General features: G+C 43.5%; 1 pseudogene; it reads left to right on the forward strand.

Annotated features, from left to right (window-relative positions):
• The first annotated feature begins 2,122 nt into the window (after nt 1-2,122).
• LOC126084495 (olfactory receptor 11G2-like) lies at nt 2,123-3,095 on the forward strand (annotated as a pseudogene).
• Nucleotides 3,096-12,441: the final 9,346 nt, after the last annotated feature.

Below are 12,441 nucleotides of genomic sequence, written 5' to 3' on the forward strand. Positions count from 1 at the left end.
AGAACCACTACCCTCTGAAGTGAGGTGTACCAGGCAGCCCACTGAGGGATGCAATGTTGGGGAAACATAATTAGACCCAAAATCCCCTGCCAACCCAGAAAAGTTCTCCACAAAGGTAGAAGAGAAAGAAAGTGTTTTTATTATTGAATTAGCATTAAGCGAGAATATGATGCACACCACAGGCTGCGGTGTAACGGATCACTTTCATATGGTCTTCCTAGCCATGGTGTTGTGGCCCACCAAGGGGATTAGACAGCTTGTTAATAATACAAGTAAGGTACATGGCACTCTTGTGGGGGTGGGGCCATGCAAATATGTGTATGGAACCCTAATGAGGGAATTGGTTAGATTTGCCATCCACTGGGTTTAAAAGAGAGCAAATCCCAGAGCAGGGGAGAGTCACACTAACACCAAGAAGAAGAGATGGGAGCAGAGCCACGTCCTTTGGACCCAAGGTCCCTGTACTGAGAACCTCCTAGACCCAGGGAACAGAGAGACAGAGAGCTGTAACACCAGAGATGGTGAAAGACAGCGAGAAGTGGTGGCAGAGAAACAGCAGCAACAGAACCAGGGGACCGATGCAAAATGGCACAGTGGGTTTCCTGCCCACAGAGCAAGGTGGTTACTACAGTGGGTATACCGGCCCAAGAGGGAGAGAGCTGAGCACCTTCAGAACGAGGCTTACTGGCAGAGTGGGGTGCCTCTGGGCACTTATCAGTGGAGCTAAAGAGCTCTGTAACACTTGCCCAAGCACGGCAGAAGTCAGTCCACCCCAAGAAGCCTGAGGTGTGGGGCTGAGGGTTAAGAAACCAATGGCCATGGAGAGGTCTCCCTGTGGGCATGGCTGAGAAGATATCCTGACCAAAGAATTGTGTACTGAATTGTTCCTGATTCTGAATTGTAATCTGTAAATTGCCTAGTAAGCTGCATAATTCTGACTATTGTCTGTGAGTTCTGTGTGGCCATTACAACATATTATCAAACCCAACAGAAAAGTAGAGAGTGTTGTGGGAGGTCCAGCTGGTGTCAGAACTGGTAAAAAGGTTGGAGAGAGGACCCCCACCTCACAGAAATCAGCCTGGGGCTGTTGATGCTGACAATGATTCTCTCTCCTTCCCCTTGCGAAGTTAGAGGAGGAGGTCTGATGTGGCCATCATGCCGTTTTTACACAGGCAATCCTCTAAAGAGATTGCAAAGACAGAAAGAAATCTGACCCTTTACATACCCAAGCAGATACAACTCATTTCTCACATGTTCTCAAGATTTTTTGTCACATATACTTCATCTTAAATTTACCTGGTATTTAAGTACCCACCTGTGCTTGTTAATTGCTTTCATCCAAAGGAAAAATAAACTTTCCCTCTCTTTATTACAGGAGATAGTTTTGCAACTTGGAGCAAGTAAGACTTGCAATTGGAGAAATTAGCCTCCTTATCCTGCCACAGAAACTAAGAGAAAGGAGAGTCATCTTCCTTGATGAATACATTCCAGAGAGATGGCTCCCACATTCTTGAGGAAATGATCCTGAGTTATAAAACTGATAAGAGGCTTATTTAGCTTTTTAAAGGATTTATATACATTTCAAAGATGCAGAAAAAGAACCAGAGTTACAAGCTCTCTACAGTAAATGTTCTAAGAAAAGAGAGGGGGAGTCCCTTTTCGCAGGAATTTTTTTTTTTTTTTTCTTTTCAACTTGTATTTACCCCTACAGCAGAAAGGGAATATTTGAATTTCTATTTTTATTTTAATTCTAAGAAACTTTTTTCAGAAAGCTTTACTGGTATTAACAATGTTGATTAACAGTGTTTTATATCTAGTATGTAAGTAAATGATCATATCAAAGTGGTTAAGAACTATGACGAGCTATGGCTACTAACCAAAAGGTCGGCAGCACAAATCCACCAGCGGCTCCTTGGGAACATTTGAGGCAGTTCTACTCTGTCCTATAGGATCACTATGAGTCAGAACTCATAGTTTTTTTATGCTCAACCACTGTATTTTTTTGGTGCCCAATTAAAAAAAAAAAAAGGAAACCACTGGTCTAGACCTTCTCCCTATCATCAGGAAAGTATGCTCACTCTTAAGGAGGAATTAGGAGACATTATTCACTCTATAGTATATAATGTCTGCTATAATCCCCACAGGACAAAAGGAAATGATCTCAGAAGCCAGAAATCTCTCCCGCATGGTGAATGAGTTCATTCTCTTGGGCTTCCCTTGCTGCTGGGAAATACAGCTGTTCCTCTTTTCCATATTCTTTGTGATGTACATCCTGACTCTCCTTGGAGACACATCCATTGTGTGTGCAGTGCACTGGGAATACCGACTCCACACTCCCATGTACATCCTGCCGGCCAACTTCTCCCTCCCGGAGATCTGCTATGTCAGCTCTAATGTGCCCAACACGCTGGTCAACTTCTTCTCCAAGATCAAAACGATGTCCTTCACTCAGAGCCTCCTGCAGCTGTACTTCTTCTCACTGGGCACGACTGAATGCTTATTTCTCTGTATCACGACCTATGACCAGTTCCTGGCAATCTGCCACCCCCTGCACTAGCTCACAGTCTTGACTACTAAGTTCTGTACACAGCCTGGTCATCTTTTGCTGGGTGTATGGTTTCCTCTGGTTCCTGATCCCAGTGATACTTGTTACTCAACTGCCATTTTGTGGCTCAAATGTTATTGATGACTTTCTGTGTGACCTGGGTCCTCTGCTGGACCTGGCTTCAGCCTGTGTCCCAATCCCAGGGACTGTTCTCACATTCAGCACCATGAGCTCCCTCCTCATCTTTATCACTTTTTTCTACATTACTGGCTCATACCCTATGGTGCTTAGGGCTGTGATTCAGGTACCCTCAGCTGCTGGCCAAAAGAAGGCCTTTTCCACCTGCTCCTCACATCTGGCTGTGGTGTTTCTATTCTATGGATCTGTCTTGATTACATATGTGAGCCCAGGATCAGAACAAGCACAGGGCATGCAGAAGCTCACTGCTTTGTTCTACTCAGTTTTGACTCCATTTTTCAACCCCATGATTTATAGCCTCTGGAATAAAGAGATGAAGGATGCCTTGAAGAAAGTACTAGGAGGTTCCTAAAAAAGATTTGTGACATTAGTGAGTCACTTCTACATGAGTTACAACTATGAACCTCCTGTCAGTGAAGAGTTAAGAAACTGGCAAGTAGAGGTGAATGTCTGGAAGGAGGCAGACTATAAAATAAACAAACCGGTTGCTTTTGAGTTGTTTCCAACTCACGGCTATTCCATCTGTGTCAGAGTAGAATTGTGCTACAAAGGATTTTAAATGGTTGTGATCTTTTGGCAGTAGATAAACATGTCTTTCTTCCATGGTAACTCTGGGTAGATTTGAGCCACCAACCTTCTGGTGTGTAACCAAGCACTTAGTCATTTGTACCACCCAGGGATTCCAGCTGTGAATATGACCCTTTAACTCCCTAGGCCTTTTCTCATACTTTCTGTGATTTGACCTACTCATACTCAATAAACAATGTATGGAAGCTATCAAGATTCTAATATATAACCCACCAATACCTGGCCTCATAATTCCTTGAACTCTTAACTCTAGTTATCCTTATCTCCCCTACAACTGAGTAGTATTACACATTCTTCTGTAACACCTGGCAGATCCTCCATCAATCTCATCTCTTAAAAGCCCATCATTCTTACCGCTGAAAAAATTTAAAGCCATGTGACCCTTGTGGAATACCAATTCCTCCTCCTCCTGTATCTTTTCTTATGTGTTCATATTTCATCTCTTTCTTTTTAGCTCTAGCAGCTCCACCTAAACTCCTCATCCTTTCTATCTGGTCTAGTAATTATACTAATTGATTATCCATTTTATCACCCTCACGTCATCAATCTTTCATTAGTTCTTTCCTTCAGTATCAAAATATGATTCACTTTTCTCTATCTTAAAAAATTTCTTCCCTAGGCTATCTTTGTTATTGGGGATATTTTACCATTTGCACTACACTTACTTCTTCCACTCTTTTATTACCTCCTCCTCAGTCCTCTGTAAACTAATTTACATTCTCAACACTGTATGTTTCTTCTTCTGCATATTTAAAATATATATTATACAACCCTTACTACTGAAAGTGTGGTCTTTGGATCATCAGCTGGGCATCACTAGGGGGTTGAAGGAGGTTAGAAGACAGAATCTCAGAGCCCCATCCCAGTTCTATTGAATCAAAATCTGTGTTTTAACAATATCTTCCAGGGATTTATATACACTTTCAGAAGCACTGATCTACAACCGATTATCTAAAAAGGTTACTGAAGGAGAAACAGTTTTTGCAACGCTAAACATGACTGCCCTCATGCTTTCCACTACTTCACTGCAGATTGCAATGTCATTCTTCAGGAATTCTTGCTGAGGCAGCCTATGTAAGTCTAGAGGCATTCCTGGCATGTAGCCACTTTTGTTCACCACCTCTATAAAACCTCTGCTCTCCCACTGCAGGGCACAGAGATCTGCTTGCTCCTGCTGCCACCCATGACCTGCCTTGTATGTAAGTCTCCCTAATAAACTCCTTTGCTGCCGCTGTGGAGTCACCCAGCTCTTTCTTCAGCCTGTCATCACCCTCCTTTTCTTGAGGCAAGGTTCATGTTACAAATCCATGCCAGGACAATTGGTAAGCCAGCCAGGACATCAAGGAAATGGCAAGTGAGGCCTCTGTGGGGGAAATCCTGGGTTGCCCGACAACCTCAGTATAGGGAAGTTTGGCCTATATGCTTGATGTGTGTGGACTGCCACGTGAGTATGGGGACACCCTGAAAATATCAAGCAGCATAGCATGTTTTGGAAGATGCATGTCTTCATAAGGGTGGAAAAAAATCTAGGAAAGCAGTAGCAGCCATAGGATGGTCACTGCTCTGGGTCATTTGTCTGGTCACCAATGCCCAGCTAGCTGCTGAAGCATGCATAAAAGCCTTGAAGGAAGAATTACAGTTAGAAAGGGATGTGCAGCAGTCGTGTGTGGCCATGACTGATGTATTCAGCAGCTATATCTGTGAACAGGATAAGCAATTGGAAACGCTCACCTACAGGTTTGTAAAGATAGGGGAAGAAAGTGCCAAAGGTGAAGATCAGGGCAGTGTTGATGAAAGGTGACTGAGACTCAAAAGTGTAGAATCCTTGGGAGAGTGAGCCTTGGGACTCAACTGTGAAGGTGATAGTAGACGAGGAGCCTAGTTTTGCAGACTGGCCCCTCCAGGCACGGCCATTGTTACCCATAAAATGAAAGTTACCCACTAGCCAGATGACACTAGACAAGAAATGCCATCCACCAGTTCTATGATGATGCAGGAATACACCCCCACTGAGTTGACTGAATTGTGTGGGAAATGTCAGCAGAAAGGAAAGGAAACAATTGCAGCTTGGTTATTATCTCTGGGGAGTACCAGGGGAGACAATATATCTTTAAATGGAACTGAGGCAGAAAAAATGAGGAGTAAAACCACCCATTCCACACTCCAGCAGTGTTTATACGCAGCTCGGGACACAGAGGGCATACACGCCCTAACGAATTGGATCACCTTGTGTTATAAAAAGGCATTGCCAAATGAGGGGAATCTTCCCAGTACGATTGTGAAGTGGTCTTTGGTAGAGAACTTAGAGCTGATACAAGACCTGGGTATGGTCCCCGCCATTTATGCTGAGCACTCCCAGAGACCAGACAATGAATTCTTTACTGCAAGAATGAAACCAGAGATCCTACAGGCAGCCCCATGCTGGTATGGCATGCTGGTGCCTATCATTAGCCCCTTAGTAAACCATACTGTCTACCATGTGGAACAAGCCATAGCCAACTTGGGTGAAATTGAGAGGGCTAGAGAGAAGGGGGTGTGAGCCATGGGAAGAGAGAAAAGAAAGGCTGAAAACCCTGTAAGACAACTCTCTAAGTGTCCCTTGAAAGTAATCCAAAAGCAGATATGGGTAGACTTAATAGGTGCCAGGACAGCAGTGGAAAAGATAAATAACCAAATGCAGTTTTTGGATAATCTTTGGAAGAATCTGAAGCCAAAGCAACAATACCACCCTCTGGGTCCCACCAGCTCCCATGAGGAAGTACCACTTGCCACTGGGTGGACCCCACCAATCGTTAGGGAATGGGGTTGGGGCCAAAGCCACCCACAGATCAGGGCCCTGCAGGGGAACCAGAGGCCCCATGTAGAGATCAGAATACATTGGTAAAGAACAAAGAAGCAGTGATTGCCAGCTCTGGTTGTAACAGGGACAGAGTACACCATTATCTTTGGAAACCCTGAGTGGTTTTGAGGATCCCACTTGGCAACTGATGGGTACAGACGAAAGTCCATTCATGTATGTCAGGTAATCCTGACCGTACAACCAGAACATACTCCCCTAAACCATGTCAAGTTTATATTTCCCCAATAGCAGAATATATTCTAGGAGTGATTGTCCTCATGGGGCTAACTTTGACCACATATTTTGGAGAATTACAACTGCCAGTGAGGGTGGCAAAAGCAGCCTTGAGGAGGAATGTGGCATGGGAATCAGTGACCCCGCTCCCACCATGAAGAATTGTAGGTATCAGACAATATAAGTTGCCCTGAGGACATTAGGAAATCAGTGAAACCATTCTGGAATCAAAAAGAGCAGGCATCCTCCAGGGAGCCCAGAGTGCTTCTAATAACCCTGTGTGGCCTGTGAAGAAACCAGATGGGTCCTGGAGCATGACTGTGGGCTATAAAGAACATAACAAGATGATCTCTCCTACACATGCTTCAGTTCCAAAAGTAACATCCTTAGTAGAGACCTGGGTACGCATCATGCTGTGCTAGGCCTGACCAATGCATTATTTAGAATCCCTGTAGCCCTGTACACTCAAGACCATTTTGCCTTCACCTAGGAGGGAAGGAGGGAACGCAATGGATATTCCAGGAGCTACGCTGGGGTATCTACATAGTGTCACCATTTACTGTGGTATGGTTGCTAGGGATTAGACTCTTTCCCCTTCCCCGCTACCATCTGTTGGTTTCATTACATTGATGATACCGTGTTAACTGTTGAAAATGTTTCTCTGATACAGGAGTGTCTAGACACCCTAATCATCCACCTACAGGGGACAGGATGGGCCGTGAATACCCAAAAGGTGCAGGGTCCTGCAACATCAGTAAAATTCTTAAGGGTCATCTGGTCAGCAGCCCATTCACCTCTTTCCCTGCTGGGAAACCAAGAAGCAAACACTATAGCACAAGTTAGAATGGTGCTTCCCGAAGGGAACACTGCCCACGAGATTCACCAGAAAAGTAGACACTGTAATGCCTGTATTGGCTGGAAAATAGCAAAAGAGGTAAGTATAATAGTGAAGTAGAGCGATTTAGTGTTTTCTACGCAAAATTGCCCCGAGTGCTCACACCAACGCCCAAAGCATGTGTCCCATGATTCTGGGACTATGCATAAGGGAACACAACCAGTGACAGACTGGCAGGTAGATTATATAGAGCCCCTGACCCCCAGTGAAGAAGCAAAATACACGCTAGTTTGTGTTGACACTTTTACCAGGTTGGCACATGTTCACATGTAAACAAGCGAACCAGGCTGCTACAATAAAAAAGATAACAAAAAGTGAACATTTTGTACAGAATACCTTGAAGGATTGATAGTGACCAGGATACACATTTTACAGGTCATGATGTGTATAAATGGGGGACCAAGAACAAGGTACAATGGCATTACCACCTGCCCTATAAACCCCAGGCCATGGGCCTGGTGGAAAGGAAGAACAGCGTCCTAAAACAACAAACACAAGCGCTTATGTGCAAGGCTTCCCTGACAAGGGGGACCAAGGGGCTGCCTGGAGCTTTGAGGTTGATAAATTTGGCTCCCACTGGGGCTTTAGCCCCATATACCAGACTAGTAGCCCTGAGTGGCCCTCCAAAATATAACTGGCATCACAGGCTCTGGTAGTGTATCCACCAAGATTGTTACCAGAGCAAAACAGCCCAGTCCTCTGGGCACCTCGGGACCTAGCACTGGTAAGTGGAATCACCTATTGGCACCTGTCATGGGTCACCCCACCAAGGTGGATTGGTTACTTCAACTCTGGGAGTGGGGAAACTAATTGGCCTACTGTAGGAGTCCACCATTCTACTAATCGAGGGCCTCAACAGTCACAATTTACATGGAAATGAACCATGACTATTTCAGGGGGGACAGAAGTAGGTCACTTTCTGACATATGGCAAAATGGATGACTTTACTAACACACAACTCCTCAAGAGACTTCCCTGGGGCAGCACATATGATACACTCAGCCAGGGAAAATGCCTAAATCAGTCACTGTTCTCACCGCTTGAAGGGAAGCCACTAGTGTGATCATGATTGAAGGGGAAGGTTTATCCTTCTTGGTACTTACTAAACACCTGCCTTTCTGATTGTAGTAATGGTCTACTCCGTTTTCTTCCCTTCAGGCCTGCCAATGTCTTTCTAGAGTGGGCTCATAGCTTTGCCATAGTCCACAGCAAAAACAGCTGCTGGGTCTGTGGACAGCTCTTCTTCTCAAGCACCGAAGACATGTCTTAGAGTGTGGAACCTCTGGCTGGAACTGATGAGACAACTGTAGAAGACAAGAGAGGGGGCGTTAAAGCCTCTTTAACTCATTGGGGTATAACAGATAAATGCCTTGGACATACCTCATGGGTGGTTTGCTGTGGCCAGCTAGTTTTCCTCTTTCCCCTCAGGTGGTGAGGTTTTTGGTTGGGTCTTGGTCTCTTCCTAGGTATAGGGTTTCTCTGCTGTATTTGTCTCTATTGCTGGTGTGGTCTGTGCCTTTAACTACAGCAACACTATCTTTTCACCTGCTCTTGGATCCCTCAGGGACTTTGTGGAAGAGGGAAAACATGCCAGATTGTAGGAGCCAGCCTTGAGGTGTGGACTGAAGGAGAAATAGGCTTTCCAAGGCCATGCATCACCACCCTCATGCTTTCCACTAACTCACTGCCATTCGCTAAGTTATTTTTATGAAATTCTTGCTGAGTTAGCCTTATGTAAGCCTAGGAGCATCTCTAGCATGTAGCCACTATTGTTCACCAGCGCTGTAAAACCTCTGCCCTGCCACTGGGGGAAGCAGAGATCAACTTGGTCCTGCTGATGCCCAAGATCTACCTCATAAGTCTCCATAATAAACTCCTTCACTGCCACCCTGGAGTTGCCTTCCTCATTTCTTGATCCCTCAGTTCCCTCCATTTTTGGAAGCAAGTTTAAATTTACAAGTCCATCCTGGGACAGTTACAGTGATCACAACCAAATGTGGGACTTTCTATTGACAGCTCCCTCCACCTGAGCAGTGTTTCTCAACCAATTATCTCAAAACTGAGGGTGGGCCTAGGCATAGCTATTTTTAAAAGCTCTCCAGGAGATTCCAATACACAAAGAGAATTGGGAATCACTGCATTCACATTTAGGAATTTTCAGTCTTTTTTTTTTTTTTTTTACTACAATAATGGAAACCCTGGTGGTGTAGTGGCTAAGTGCTATGGCTGCTAACCAAACGGTTGGTAGTTTGAATCTGCCAGGTGCTCCTTGGAAACTCTGTGGGGCAGTTCTACTCCCTCCCATTGGGTCGCTATGAGTCAGAATCGACTCGACGGTAGTGGATTTGGTTTTTGATTTTACTACAATAACACAGAATGAGACACCACCTCATTTCTTTTCTTTTTAAAAGCTACCTTGGTAGAAATTAACCAAAATTGATCAGATATTATATACTAACAAGACATATTATATTCTGACTATCTCATAATATGGAGCCCTGGTGGCCCAGTGGTTAAATTTGGCTGCTCACCAAAAGATGGGCAGTTTGAATCCATCAGCAGCCCCTTGGAAACCCTGCTGGGTAGTTCTACTCTGTAGTATAGGGCCACTATGAGTTTGAATCGATTTATGGGCAATGGGTTTGGTTTTGGTTTATACAATAGTATTGTGTGGATTTAATGAGATAATATGCACAGAGCACGTATTGAGAGTTCAGTAAATTGTAGGTGTTTCATCATCATTAATCTTAACTCAAAAAATTCAACAGTGGCATTTTAAACAACATGACTATTGGGTGTAAGGCACGTATTTGGGGGATTCAGAATTTCCAAGAGGCTCTTGATTCAGTCATAGTAGTAAAAATACTTTTACCACTAAAAAATCACACTCTATTTAAAGAGAAATTAGGTCTTTTGTATTTTCATTCCTAGTAGCTCAGAATTAACCTAACAGGTTCTGCTCCACTGATAGAACTACTTACAGGAAACAAGTTGTAAGCTTCAGTGCCACAATATCACTGCCAAAGCAGAATATCTACTAAGCAGCAATGTCAAGAGGATTATGAATTTAGAAAGTCTCTATACGGATCCTTATAATTTGGAACAAGATTATAATTGTCCCCTGCCTAACTCCACTTCCTTTATAGTTTATGTCATGAAATTGCTGAGAACAGAGTTATGCTTTCTTTTTACTCTTGCCTCAGTATTCTTGCCTAGCACTTATTATCAGTATCATACTATAAGCACAGAGCTGACCTGGAAGAGGAAGTCTTTGACCAAAAAAAGGAAGTAGCCCTTCCCAAACTGTTAAGTGAGTCAATAGGAAAGAAAATTATAACTCTAGTGTCAACTCTGATATTAACAAATAAGAAAGTCCAAAACTTACAGACAGATGGAAAAAAATGAATTAAATTGAGTGTGAGAGAATAGGTAGAATGACATAAATGTAGTGTTCCAACTAAGCTGGTGTCTTGGTCATCTAGTACTGCTATAACAGAAATACCACAAGCTCATGGTTTTAACAAAGAAAAGTTTATTCTTTCACAGTCCAGTAGACTATAGAACATATACCCACTACCCAGTGCCGTCGAGTCAATTCTGACTCATAGCAAACCTACAGGACAGAGTAGAACTGCCCCATAGAGTTTCCAAGGAGTGCCTGGTGGATTTGAACTGCCAACCCTCTGGTTAGCAGCCATAGCACTTAACCACTATACCACCAGGGTTTCTAGTAGACTAGAAGTCCAAATTCAGGGCGCCAGCTCCAGGGGAAGGCTTTCTCTCCCTGTAGGCTCTGGAGGAAGGTCCTTGTGATGCATCAGTCTTCCCTTGGCCTGGGTGCATCTCAGAGTAGGAACCTTGGGTCCAAAGGACACACTATGCTCCTGACACTGTTTTTTTGGTGGTGTGAGGTCCCCATGTGTCTCTGCTCACTTCTCTCTTTTATATCACAAAAAAGATTGCCATAAGACACTATCTAAATTTGTAGATCTCTTCAATATAACTGTCACCAATCCATCTCATTACATCACAGTGATAGGATTTACAACACATAGGGAAATCACATCAGATGAGAAAATGGTAGACAATCATATAATACTGGAAATTATGACCCAGCCAAATTGATACACATATTTTTGGTGGGCACAATTCAATCCATGACAGCTAGTGTTGCTGGTGTTTGTACCATCATAAAAGTAACCTTTCAATAGGACCAAAATAAAACTCTAAAATAACATGAGATGATGCGATCATCATTGAAACACTGAGTCCCAAGAGCCAATTAATGGGCTCTTAAAAAAAAAAAAAAATTTTTTTTAAGGGAAGAGAACTTTGGGGATATGACCGACAATCTTCCTGCATAAAGTCCCACTTTTAGAATTCACAGGAGACTATATCCCTTAGGATGCATAAGACATAGATTTCAGAGTCACATAGATAAGTCCCTGTAGTATGCCAAATATGCCACTTTCCCCATAAAACCAATACTGTGTGTCCAGCAATATAAGTCCTCTCTCTGGCTGCTGGCTACCAAACATGCTATGCCTTCCATCCTGCCTCCCATTTGTTGCAGTAAAAACAGAAGATTACAAGTCAGACCTGCCAGTTCTATGTGGAGATGGGTTCAAAAGAGATACAAGTATAGGACAGCTCTTAGGCTCACTGTCCAGTTATGTCTTCTAATGTGCGACTGTAAAAAACAACAGCACCTCAAGTTATATGAATGAATGTAAGGAGACTCATCCTTACAACTAAGGAGGGCTGGGGAAACTCAGGAAAGTGAGAGATGAGGGCAAGGAAGAAACGTCAGTAGTATGTAAATGCTGTCTGTATTAACCAATCAAAACCAGCTCTTTTTAGGGAACAGAGACATTGGCAAAGTGTTTTCTGGGAAAGACTGGAGAGGGATGATGAGGAGCAGGGCTGAAAGAAACAACAGCTTTCTCTGTCTTTTAGTTGTGTTTGGCTTTGCCCCAGATCAGATGATAGAGGCTGAAAGATGGGAGAGCAACAAGATGATTGAGCATGCCAGACTGATGAATTCATTTCCATTTGGTTTGCAAGCCATGGAAATTCTCATACGCATTAGTTACCGTATATTTCTTCTTGTTTTTCTTACTCTTTCCTTGTGGTTTCTTTAGC

This window comes from Elephas maximus, chromosome 10, assembly GCF_024166365.1.
Source record: "Elephas maximus indicus isolate mEleMax1 chromosome 10, mEleMax1 primary haplotype, whole genome shotgun sequence".
NCBI lineage: Eukaryota > Metazoa > Chordata > Mammalia > Proboscidea > Elephantidae > Elephas > Elephas maximus.